Source organism: Mirounga leonina, unplaced genomic scaffold (genome assembly GCF_011800145.1).
Source record: "Mirounga leonina isolate KUSES-001 unplaced genomic scaffold, KU_Mleo_1.0 Mir_129, whole genome shotgun sequence".
In the NCBI taxonomy this organism is placed as follows: domain Eukaryota; kingdom Metazoa; phylum Chordata; class Mammalia; order Carnivora; family Phocidae; genus Mirounga; species Mirounga leonina.
In genome coordinates, this window is record NW_023270323.1 from 37538021 (window position 1) to 37551636 (window position 13616).

At 40.8% G+C, this 13616-nt stretch overlaps 1 protein-coding gene across 1 annotated transcript in view; it reads left to right on the forward strand.

Annotated features, from left to right (window-relative positions):
- The first annotated feature begins 2852 nt into the window (after nt 1-2852).
- Nucleotides 2853-13616, forward strand: part of NMU (neuromedin U) — a 145522-nt gene continuing 134758 nt past the window's right edge. The window contains exon 1 of the mRNA XM_035004941.1: nt 2853-2912. The gene's annotated coding sequence lies outside the window, so the exon portion shown is untranslated. The remainder of the gene's footprint in view (nt 2913-13616) is intronic.

Genomic DNA, 13616 nt, shown 5'->3' on the forward strand with positions numbered 1-13616 from the left:
GTGTGTGTGTGTGTCCTGCACAGCTGAGCGGCACATCATCATCACAATCATGATTAACATAATAGTAGCTAGCATAATTGAGGGCTTTCTGCAGGTCAGATAATATGAGGAATGCTTTACACCTGAACCCATTTGACCCTTACAATAATGACTCTGGGCAATAAGTAGTATTATCATTTCCATTTTAAAGATGAGGTAATGGAGGAACAGAGTTTTCGAAGGGCATTCGACTGACAAGTGATACCGTCAGATTTATGCTCAGGTCTGTCTGATGGTGGCATCCGTGTGCTTTACCGCTCTACCACCCTGCCCAGAGCAGAGGGCAGAGAGTCCAGGTAAGAAGCCCCGTAGGAACCAAAGGACGCCATCTACAAGCTGCTACTGTCTGCATTTCACCCATGGTGGGAGGGAAAGGTGTCGTGACTGCAGTGACCAGAAGTGAGGATCTACCCATGACTGTGGCAGAAGCAGTGAGCATATTGACATATGGGTCAGGAAGAATCTATGGGTCACCCAGGGCCCCTGTTGGAGACCAAAGAATTTTTTTTTAATTTTTTATTGTTATGTTAATCACCATACATTACATCATTCGTTTTAGGTGTAGTGTTCCATGATTCATTGTTTGTGCATAACACCCAGTGCTCCATGCAGAGCGTGCCCTCTTTAATACCCACCACCAGGCTAACCCATCCTCCCACCCCCCTCCCCTCTAAAACCCTCAGTTTGTTTTTCAGAGTCCATCGTCTCTCATGGTTCGTCTAGCCCTCCCGATTTCCCCCGCTTCATTCTTCCCCTCCCGCTACCTTCTTCTTCTTCTTTTTTTTTTTCTTAACATATATTGCGTTATTTGTTTGAGAGGTACAGATCTGAGATTCAACAGTCTTGCACAATTCACAGCGCTTACCAGAGCACATACCCTCCCCAGTGTCTACCACCCAGTCACCCCATCCCTCCCACCCCACCCCCCACTCCAACAACCCTCAGTTTGTTTCCTGAGATTAAGAATTCCTCATATCAGTGAGAGACCAAAGAATTTAACACCCTTGAAAGCCCTTTGAGTTTCATCAGCTATGAAGCTCACGTACACTATTACCTATCTCAACATGTTCTTTATTGGCATTTATCCAGAAGGGTTCACCTGGAGCAGGCACCCTGCGTTCTTGATATGTAACACTTCGATCACTCTCCAGGGACATAGCTGCACTCTGGTGGTGGCTCCCTGTCCTCAGATCAGATGACCAGGCTTCACTGTTTTGGTGGGCCTGTCTCTCCTGTTGGTCATCGCCCCTCTAGCCTCACCCACCCGCTCCATTCCAGGGAATAGCAGAGAATACAAGGAATTGGGAGCACTCCAAGGCAGGAAGTAGGATGCATGAAGCTGGTGGGCAGCAGAGCCATTTAGAAGGGGCTTTGATTTGGCCTTCTCCCACCCTTTGCGCCAGTCTGATTGGCTGATGTGGAAGACCAGAAATAGCAGAAGCAGTGAACATTGATGAGTTGGTTCTGCTGAAAGGTTTTGCAGCCCTACCTACCTAGAACTCCTACCTTTCCTGCACCTTATATCACAAGGGGTTGTCATCAGAATCAAATGAAATAATGCAGAGAGCTTATTTAATAAACTATGGTCCTAGGCACAGGGTACTTTTAGAGCTTGTGGCAAGCTGTATTATTTATAAACATTCGGTGTATCCCTCGGCGGAAGAATTGTTCATCCCTACCCTGTTGATAGAGGCTTGGTCCTATGATTTGCTTTCGCCAATTGCCTATGAGCAGAAGTGATGTATGTCATTTCTGGGTAGAAGTTTTAAGAACTAGCACGTGGTTCTCCACATTCTCTTTCCCTCCTCTGCCTTCGTCGGGACGCAGCCTCTTGTCAGCTTAGCAGTGATTCCAAGAGCAGGCAAAGCCCGCTGCTGACCCAGGGCATGCCCATGAGTGAGGAATAAATGCTGTTTTAAACTGCTGAGAGTTCTCAGGTTGTTTGATGCTGCAGAATAGCCTTGCCTTGCCCAAATAATACATAGCTAAACCCTGAAGTCTTAGGATGTTTCTGGAAATTAGCTACTGGCAATGTAAAACTACTATTTATAACCAAGATCGAAACACTTAGGAAAAAGCTGAGGAAAAATCCTTGGTGTCAGTTTGAACAGAAGAGAAAGACTCCTTTTTACTCATTGTTATGTTTTTAAATTTTTCTTTGTATCTTGCACTTTGGTCTTTAGCTGGAGTTCAGTTTTTAACTGGCATATCCATATATATCCCAGTGTGCCAAAAATGCCATATGCACAGTGTATTTCTTTACCTTCAATGCACAAATTTGGTTTCTACTAGTGTTAGGAGATATGGTAAAACTGATTATTGATTTAAAAATCATTTTATATATTTGAACTTCACTATCTTTTTAGGTAGCATTGTGCAGCTTGTTGAAAAATATCATCTATGAAATAGAACAGCCCGTTTGAAGGGTACTTAGTAATGTCACCACTGACAAAAATTATATAATTGAAAAATTAAGAAATGGTCTATTTTTTAAAAATTAAGTCTACCTGAAACTATCAGGCATTTCTTTTTAAGTGAAAAGAGAAATACTTTAACAATATTACTGCCATTGAAATTTATTTCATGAAATAAATAATGAACTACTTTTTAATTAATCTTTACTCCAGGAGAAGTATATGATATTTAAAAAAAAAATTATAATCATTTGACTTGACCAGGGAGAAACAGAGCAAATGACTTTACAAGGTTACTTCATAAGTGTGTATGTATAGTCTTCTGAGTGTGTGTGTATGTATTGTATATATGTGTGTGTGAGTGGTGAGAAAGGTTTATTCTTTTTAATTTTTTTTTAGGATTTTTGCTGTATTGCACAGAGTACAAGAACAATATCAAGAAACACGCAGTTCTCTAAGGTACACATTTTCTGTAGACAATTCTTACAGTTTAAAGGAAAGTCATTAATAGATTCGTTTAACATCTTCGATTTGAAATTTAGGATAATCTCCTATAAATGTTTACTGGGGCTGAAATTAACAGGGTATGTTGAAAAGTACATGGGACTAGACATACAGACCTGGATCTGAATCCTAATGTTATCACTTACTACTTACATGTATTTGGGCAAGTACATATATCCCTTTTACCCTTAGTTTTTTTATATATAAATGGACATATTAGTATAGTCCTCTATGCCATTGATTAAAAAAATAAGAGAGAATTGTCTTATCTTTTCTTGTTGCATCTGTTTGTTTTCACCTGGATACTTAGAACAGTGACCAGTACCACATATTCAATAAATACTTGTTGAATGAATGAATGAATGAATGATTGAATGAATGCACAACATGGGTCAAAATACTAAAACAGGTATATAAACTTTATGAGTTTGTGTCAATTTCTGGATTTTTTATTCTCTCTATTGCACTCTTTCTAGAACACCACCAAATCAGGCAGTGCAATCATCTATCAGAAACCAGGAGCATATGTTTGTGTATGTGCACATGTGTGTTCTTTAGAATACTGTTCATTTTAAGATTTCGTGACACAAATGCATCCAATGAGGTAAATACATCATCATGCTTTTAATTTACATGTGATTCGTGTAGTCACCCCAACTGATATAAGACCAGCCATATGTTACATTACCTACGATTAAATGCACAAATTAAACTAGACTGTAAGACAAAAGATGGAAACATTTTTAAAATCAAGGATAGTAATCACCAACTAGTGGAACGCCGAATAGCTTAAAAGCAGCTCAATTGATTTTTAAATTTCATTTATTTTGGTTTTGTTATAGTAATATTCTGATAACTCATTCATGCTCATGCCTCCCTCTTGCAGCCCGGACATTTATATGGGGGATAATCAGAGAAAGAGAAGAAAAGGAAATTTGGCATACTTTTGCCAGTAAGAAGTTTGTAATCTAAAAGGAGAGACCAGACACAAAAAAATGTATTGTCCAATCAGTGCTCTAATAAGGCACTGTGTAAAGTCCCAAAATGTGTAGCACAGACAATGGAGCATGAGAGTAGATAAAAAGGAACATAATATGTCTAAGTGCACCAAATTCGGAAGTTAGCATGGGGAGAACCGAGGTGAAAGGGCATTTTCAGCAGTGGCTTCACCTATCAGTCTTGAGGTAAAGGCTATTGATCCTACAGCGGCATACTCACTCAGGTCAGTCTTAATAGCATCTTAGAAACAGGAAAACCACTATGTATCTTTGCAAAAGACTAACCATACCATGATATGTAATATCAATTCCAAATGACAGGTATGTGAAAAAGGAACCATTGATGTTCTGGGTAGGTGTGAATTCTGTTATTGCTTAAAGGGAACAGTGCTATTTTAGCTTGGGAGTTTGCTCCCCAAAGTGACATTTCCCCTTCCACGAAGGATCAAAAGAATTCTTTGTGTGGGGTTTTGCTTTTGCTACTGTGGAGTCTGGGTCCCGCACCCCATATTATCCTGCAAAGAGACCGGAGGCCCCAGGCCAGCCCCAGGTTTAATCAAAGCACAACAGAGGCAGGGTGGCATGTTAGCAAGGAACTTGGCTTATTTCATCCTGCTGTTGCCCCTGATCAGCCCTGCAACTTTGGACCAGTTTCTGAACCTATTTTAGAGCATGTTCGGATATAAGTGTATTAACCATATTCCTAGTTTCTGTAAATTTGATGCTTTAACATCTGCCCTACATGCATATGCTGGACATGCCCTGTTCTGGATAACCCAATACTCTGCCTTGGTCACCTCGCCTGGGCCTCCTGCCTCCCTCATTTCCTCCCCAGCCTCCTCAGGGGTCCTCCCTCCAGGGGCATGTTTTTCCAATACAGACCAACTGATGCAAAATCCACACTCCAACCATCTCCTTTATCAGGCTCTTACACTCTGGGCCAAATACTAGGCAACTAGGGACAGCTTCTGTGCCCCACAGCCTGCTGAAATTATTCGGATAATCCTAAACCTATTTGCCTGCTTCACCCGTTCCTTCCCATGGAAGCCACAATAGAGGCTTTTGCCCACAGTTCCCCCTTCTTTCTTCTTCACGACCAAGCCTGGTGTTTCCTCATGTGGCCCCCTCCTCTTGGGAACTGTGAGTAACAAACTAGCTTTGCCGTGGCAGTTGTCTCTTGATCTGTTGGACTCAGATTTTCTATTAATGCACTATATTTTATTTTATTTTAAAGATTTTATTTATTTATTTTAGAGAGAGAGAGTGTGTGTGAGTGGGAGGAGGAGCAGAGGGAGAGGGATAAGCATACTCCACCCTGAGCGTGGAGCCCGATGCGGGGCTGGATCTCATGACCCCGAGATCATGACCTGAGCCAAACCAAGACTCAGATGCTTAACTGACTGAGCCACCCAGGTGCCCCAATGCACTATATTTTATTTTATTTTATTTTTTTTGTCTTTTTTTTTTTTTTTTTTTAGATTTTATTTATTTTTTAGAGAGTGAGTGAGAGAGAAACAGCATGAGAGGGGAGAGGATCAGAGGGAGAAGCAGGCTCCCCGCTGAGCCGGGAGCCCGATATGGGACTCAATCCCAGGACCCTGGGATCATGACCTGAGCCGAAGGCAGACGCTTAACCATCTGAGCCACCCAGGCGCCCTGCACTATATTTTAGAACAGTAAAGAACTGATTCCACTGTAAGTCTGCCTAACTACAGTGGAGGCTCAGAAGGATGAGAACTGGGAACCGTGGAGAAGGTCTTTGTAGGTTACAGGGGCCTTGCTCTGTATACCTGCTCCATTCTGCTTGCTTTCTGAGGGCTGGCTTCCTGTGCTGTCGGGTGATGACTCATCCGAGTCGCCCGCAGTGGTGCCGTTGGGTGACAAGTCTGTTCAAATCCAACATCCATATCTTAACTGCCTGAGGCTTTCTCTGTCTCTCTTCTGAATTCTTGTGAGAAAAAAAAAATCTGATCAGGCCAGTACAGCCTTAAATAAGCTGCCCCTGAATGAGCTGCAGCCAGTGGGTAGGACAGACATGGCTGCGAGGCTTTCAGAGGGGAGGTGGGAGGAACGAGATCGTGGACTAATGCCCAGAACCTGAGGGCATCTCTCAGTATAATTTCAAAAATGTAAAGAAAGGGATTCTATTTTTAAAAATTACATATAACTGAAAATATTACAAGTTAGTCTTCAAAATCAGATTTGTTTAGTCAGGTAGCTAATTTCCCAAAGCACAAAGGTGAAATCGAGAGGTCTGCAATGTGACTGAGCCCAGTCTCCTAGCAGAAATGATCAACTGATGACTCCTCAGAGTTCTAAAGGAAATGCTGATAAAAGCCGTCCTGTTGTTCACATTATAAGTGATGCCTTGGAGTTCTGTGGAAAGCTAAAACTTGGAAATTATTTAACAATAAAGGAATAATTGTTTCAGAGACTAATTTGAGACATTACGAAAGGCTAGTAAATGTAAAAATTAAACATTGAGTGGGCTTATTAGAGTTTAAAAGGACTGTAGGTCCGGGTATGGGGTTTAAAGTAATTTGGTTAAAATAAATCCAATAAAATAAATACTTATAATTTTTAAAAAGGAAATGCTTTAATTATTTTAGTTTCAAGAGATACTATGCAAATGATAAAGAAGTACAATACAGCTTCTTTGTTATGGACTGAAGGCTTGTGTCCCCCTCCCCCAATTTCTATGTTGGCCCTAACCCCCAGCCGCACCTGTATTTTAAGACAGGGCTTCATAGAAGGAAAGCTAAACCAAGTCATAAGGGTGGGGTCCTGATCCAACAGGAATAGTGTCCTACAAGAAATGACAAAGGAGAGCTTGCTTATGCTCCCTCTCTCTCTGCATGCGTGCAACAAGGAAAAGCCATGGGAGGACAGGTGAGGTGGTGGCTGTCAGCAAGGCAGGACAAGAGTCCTCACCGGCGCCTGAGTCAGCCGGCACCTTGGTCTTGGACTTCTAACCTCCGACACTGTGAAGAAATAAATTAAAAAAAAAAAGATTTTATTTACTTATTTGAAAGAGAGAGAGAGAACACGAGCAGAGGGAAGGAGCAGAGGGAGAAGCAGGCTCCCCGATGAGCAAGGAGCCCAATGTGGGGCTCGATTCCAGGACCCTGGGATCATGACCTGAGCTGAAGGCAGTCACTTAACCAACTAAGCCACCCAGGCATCCCAGAAATAAATTTCTTTTGTTTAAGCCACCCCATCTATGGTCATCTGTCATGAAAGCCTGAGCAGACAGACATCCTTCAAGTCTTTTTGGCCATGACATTTATTATTAAAATATCACCGTTACATCCTCTGAGTTTTTTCCATGCTGAAACAAAACCCAAAAAATCCTACACTGGTTCCTGGAGAATTCTGAGGAACGAAGCTAATATTTTTCTCTTTAAAATATGGAAATGGTATCAGCATCTTTCACAAATCAATTAGTAGTAAAGTGTCCCTGGTTGCCCCAGTAGGGCGTGTAGAGATGAAGATGGCCAAAATGTGAGTTAAGGTATTTTTAACTTAAATATATTTTAGAACTTACATATGAATTTGTTTGGAAATGCAATGCAAACTTCAAGCCCCTAAGCCCCACAGCTGTTTTTCTTAGCTCTGCTAAATGGTTTCTAGTTGGAGCCAAAGTCTGAACCTGGTTTATTTCAAGGCATGTGGACAGTCACAGGATTGAAAGGCTACTTCCAGGCCATCCTAACTCCCCATGATCCTGTAATCTGACTGTGTGAAGTAACAGGGGGTAATGACATAGAGTTGCTGATTAAGAGGTGGTTAGAAGTCCTGCGGCTTGGCAAAAGTGATTTGTTGGGGACCTGGGGCAGATTTTAGCTGCAGACTGCTTACTTATTCATATCCTATCATCCAGTGAATGAAGTCCAAATTCCCACACCTTTTTTTAAAATTTATTTTTAAAATTCAGATATAATTAATAGACAGTGTTATATTAGTTTTAGGTGTACAATATAACGATTCAGCAATTCTATACATTGTTCAGTGCTCATCACAAGAAGTGTACTCTTAATCCCCTTCACCTGTTTCACCCATCCCCCCCCATCCCCCTTGTCAACTTCCCCTCTGGCAATTACAGTTTGTTCTCCATATTTAAGAGCCTATTTTTTTGTTTGTCTCTTTTTCCTTTGTTCATTTGTTTTATTCCCTAAATTCCATATATGAGTGAAATAATATGGTACTTGTCTTTCTCTGACTGACTTATTTCACTTAGCATTATGGTCTCTAGACCCATCCATGTTGTTGCAAATGGCAAGGTTTCATTCTTTTTTATGGCTGAGTAATATTCCTCTGTGTGTGTGTGTGTGTGTGTACCGCATCTTCTTTATCCATTCATCAAAGAAAATGAAATGAAATGAATTTTAAAAGATATATGCACCCCTATGTTTATTGCAGCATTATTTTACAAATTCCCATGACTTTTTAAAGTAGGCTCCACATCCAGCATGGAGCCCAATGTGGGGCTTGAACTCATGACCCTGAGATTAAGACCTGAGCTGAGATCAAGGGTCAAACACTTAACCGATTGAGCTACCCAGGCACCCATCCTACAACTTTTTTTTTAAATTTTTATTTATTTATTTATTTATTTAAGATCTTATTTATTTATTTGACAGAGAGAGACACAGTGAGAGAGGGAACACAAGCAGGGGGAGTGGGAGAGGAAGAAGCAGGCTTCCCGCTGAGCAGGGAGCCTGATGCAGGAGCTTGATCCCAGGACCCTGGGATCATGACCTGAGCTGAAGGCAGACGCTTAACAACTGAGCCACCCAGGTACCCCCATACTACAACTTTTTTTTTTTTTTTTAAGATTTTATTTATTTATTTGAGACAGAGAGAATGAGAGACAGAGAGCATGAGAGGGAGGAGGGTCAGAGGGAGAAGCAGACTCCCCGTCAAGCAGGGGGAGCCTGATGCGGGACTCGATCCCGGGACTCCAGGATCATGACCCGAGCCGAAGGCAGTCGCCCAACCAACTGAGCCACCCAGGCGCCCCATACTACAACTTTTAATCAGAGGTTGGCCTGTGGGCCACTGCAGGTTGGCCTATAGGCATTTTAATGAAAATTTGCTAATATTTAAATGCATGAAGCTCTCTCATAAAAATCAAGCTTCTTGGCTTGTTTTTAAAAACTGGAAGAACTGACTGGATCTGAATAATGTATATTATTATACATTATTATAATATATCCCTATAGATAAGCCATGATGTCTCCAGGTCCCCAGTCTTTATGACTTCTTGATGTCTTTGACCTGTCTTTTCCACTCATTCATATTATGGGTCATTTGAGATCAGAGACCTTTAAGAAGGTTGCTCTACACCCACCTCTTTCTCAGAAGCCATTGGCTGCTGGATCAGAACAATAGGCTAAAACACTGTAAATGAGTCAACTTTACTTATTATGTACACATAAATTATGAAAGAGGGGTTTCATTAGAATGATTGTTTCTGTCTAAATCAATCAAACAAAAATCCCTCCTGGGGAAACACAAACCTATCTCTGGGCAGAAAGATTTAGTCTCTGGAAGCTAATCCAGTTTTGCAACTTCAAATAAATTTGACTTTCTACTTGAATTTTAGAAACTTCATAGATTTTATTAAATCAGGCATAAGTAAGCAAGCTTCTTAGCCACTCTGAAGACTCAGCAATACAGCTAGGTGGCATGGACAAACTGAAAGTAAACAGAGGCAGGAGAGATTGGATAGAAAGTGAAAAGAGGGAGAGGAAAAGAAGGAACGCGAGCCAAAGTAGGAAGAAAAGAAAAGGGATGAGCCTCATAGGTTCCATTACCTGTTGTTTCAGGGCCATTTTGATTCACTTTTGTTTTGTATTGTTATTGCTAATTAATCCACCAGGTGGTGCTCTGAAATACCAAATAAACTTCAGTCCTTAAATTAAAAATTGATGTTGCCTGGACCTTCTAGTGTTGACATTTATCAAAACTGAAAAAAAAAACACATGTCTGATTGCTCTTTATTTGAAAATATTTCTATTATATAAATACATAAAATATTCTTATTAGAAAGATGAAATTTAGGAGAAAAATTAGAGATTCATTTAAATTATTTTCATTTTTCTTGAAAATGTCTTTATACTTTATAAAGTATAAATTTAAGAAAATCAAAAGAATTGCAATGGATATTTGTACACCCTGAAATCTATATGTTTACATATTCTCCTCCCTGTTTCTTAGGGCTGAAGTTGGCCCCGTTAGAGCATTCAGTCCCCATTGTGTCTGTAGATGTTGTGGGATGCTGAGAAAAGTTCATTAGAGGAGTCTGATTTTCTGCATTCCATTTGGAATCACCAAACACACTGGCCCCATACTCCAAGTTTTGGTCTCTTCTTTTGGTACACCTCTGTCTTGTGGGGACCCTGCAGAAGCTGAGGTCCAGCTTGTTCATCCGGTACCCTGGTTTCCTCTTGGCTGCCTCCAAACACAAATTCCCAGATAGGTCTGACTCTACTCCCCCTTGCATAGCCACTGGAGGTGAATTTAGGCTATTTTTTCAAAGTCTCTAAGGCACAATATAATTTAAAGAGGAAAAAAGAAGTGATAAGAGGAGATATGCACTGGGGGCTATGTTCTCAAAGATTTGACATTAAATAATAATTATTATGGCACATGACATTGTGAATATAGCAACAGTATCTTTGGAGTCAGACTGTCCTGAGTTCAAATCCTGACTGCTCCACGTGTCACCTGTGTGATTACGGCAAAACTTTGAACCTCATTTTTCTCTTCTGTATAATGGGAATAACGATTCTTATTTTGCTTAGTTGTTGTGGGGATTAAATGAAATCTCAAACTTAAGGCATCTAGTTTAGTGGGCTGTCTACCAATTTCAATACCCTTTCCTTTCCCTTTCTTACCTTATTCCTGTGTTCCAAGTCAAAATTTGTTCAGTGCCAGTAACAGGGACACTTCTACGCTCCCCTAAGCCTTGCTCTTGCCTTGGTAATCGGTTTCCAAATTTTCCTCATGTGACTACTGCCTGGATCTCCACCATCTTGCTGCTTCCAGTTCCTCATGGCCTCGAGCTCTGTGCTACTGGAACAACCGCCCAAAGTGGTTTGCTGTACCTCTCCGTGTCCTGCCTGCCTTCTAGAATGGCTGTTCTCCCTAACAGCCTGCTGTCTGGGTATATCCACCACTCCTGTAGTCCCAGCAAGATCCACATTCCGACTGCCAGGTTAACCTCCTAAATAACTGCCCTATTGTGAAGGCCTCCTTTAAATCACTGGGCTTGATGACTGAGGCGCAGCATCTTTGCTACCTGGGCACGTGCAGAAAGGTGGTGATTTTTATTTATTTATTTATTTATTTATTTATTTATTTAAAGATTTTATTTATTTGAGAGAGAGAGAGTGAGAGAAAGCATGAGATGAGAGAGGGTCAGAGGGAGAAGCAGACTCCCCACTGAGCAGGGAGCCAGATGTTGGACTCAATCCAGGGACTCCAGGATCATGACCTGAGCCGAAGGCAGTTGCTTAACCAACTGAGCCACCCAGGCGCCCAGGTGGTGATTTTTAAATTGGACGTGGAAGATGGTCTGTCTGTCCTGACAGAGAGGGCTGGCCTCTGCTAGGACAGCATGAGGATCTGCAAAAGTTTCACCTGGGGTGTTGTATCATCATAAAGCCTGGGTCCTTTCAAGATAGGAGTCCACCTGGGGGAGCCCCAGGCAGCAATGCCAAGGTTGTAATAGGAAGTCTGAAAGACAAAGTGAGGTCATCAGCAGAAGACCAGTTAAAGACCTCAGAAGCTGTATGTCCTCAGAACAGGTGGTTCAGGCCCAAGGCCAAATACACTGACAGGATGAGTTACAGGAGGCTGTGGAACACAAAGCTGCCAGCTGGGAAAACCCATTAGGACACATGTTATCTTACTCTCGCGGCTTAGCAGGGCACTATTTACACACATACCAACCCAGTAATTCCTGGATATAACTTTCTATCATACTTCTGCAACTGTTTTTATGCTAAAAGTGCCCTTTAGAAAGTCTATTTATCTGAATTATTTTTTATTCCCCAAACTGGTATAATAACACCAATGTTTTTTCTGCTATGAGGAATTGACTCAACTTATATAAAATTTAGCCTCATGCAGATTTTTACATTCAATGCTTAAAACCAAGCATTTAAGATTCTGAGAGAAGTAATAAACATATTTTAGTAGAAACTCTGCAAATGTGCCACTTTATTAATGGTGGAAATGGTTGTGAGAATCTGCTAGTTTTCATAGTGTTCCTAATTACAGACACAGAAATAGTCTAGTAATTGGCATTTGGGCAAGCTCAGGATTCTTTGAAATTGGTTCTTAATGCAGATTTTATCTCCAAAACTTTAGTCTGCTCTCCTCAAATAATAACACTGTTTGAGCAATAACCCAAAATGCATATGGTCCCTGTGAACCTAATGTCATAGTTTTAAGGAGGCCAAAATAAGATGCTTCGAGTGTTCAAAGCCATTTCTTCTTTATCTCCTCCGAAAAGTAACACCATTGGCAGCTCTGCAGTTTATTCCAAATAGTACATGCAACCATTCTCTCTCTAAAAAAACCCCAAAAAACCAAAACCCTGATTATTCTGAATGCTTTTTTCTCCCTGATCCTGTTTTGATCATAAGGTGGTGTTGGTTTACTTTAAATTTTGCTTAACAGGAACTTTAAAAATCAATGTAAAGGATGGATCTTAAGGGCAAGCTCCAAAAGCCAATCTCAAAGGGTTATATATTGTGTGATTATATAACAGCCTCCAAGTGACAAAGTTATAGTACTGGAGGAACAGACCAGTGGTTGCTGGGGCTAGTGCTGGGTCTAGCGCTGGGGGAAGGATGTGACAATTAAGGATTAACACTGGGAAGTTTCTCCGTAGTGATGGAACCATTCTAAATCTTTTTTTTTTTTTTTAAGATTTTTATTGATTTATTTGACAGAGAGAGAGCACAAGCAGGGGGAGTGGAAGAGGGAGAAACAGGCTTCCCACAGAGTGGGGAGCCCAATGTGGGGCTCGATCCCAGGACCCTGGGATCATGACCTGAGCCAAAGGCAGATACTTAACCAACTGAGCCACCCAGGCGCCCCTGAACCATTTTAAATCTTGATCGAACTATTGGTTACTCAAATCTACACATATGATAAAACTTCATAGACCAGAAGAAGAAAAGGAAAGGAAAAAAAAGAAAAAAGTGTATATAAAATCTGTGAAATCTGAATAAGGTCTATAGCTGAGTTAATAACATTGAACAACACCAATGTCCTGTTTTTGACAGTGTGCTAAGGCCATATAATATCTTATTGGGGGAAGCTGGGTGAAGGATACATGGGAACTCTACTACTTTTACAGTTTCTTATGACCCTTAAACTATTTCGGAGATAAAGATTATTTTTTTAAAAATCAGTGGAAAGAAGTAATTAGATAGGTGAAGTCTTTCCTCCCTTCCTTCCTTCCTTCCTTCCTTCCTTCCTTCCTTCCTTCATGCCAGCATGTAAGTTCTTAGAATAATCATACAAGGTAGTGACACTAAATGCTTTAGGGAAAAAGGAAGGTTTGCAATAATTCATAATGATTTCCCAATAATGATTTCTTTCTTTCTTTCTTTCTTTCTTTCTTTCTTTCTTTCTTTCTTTCTTT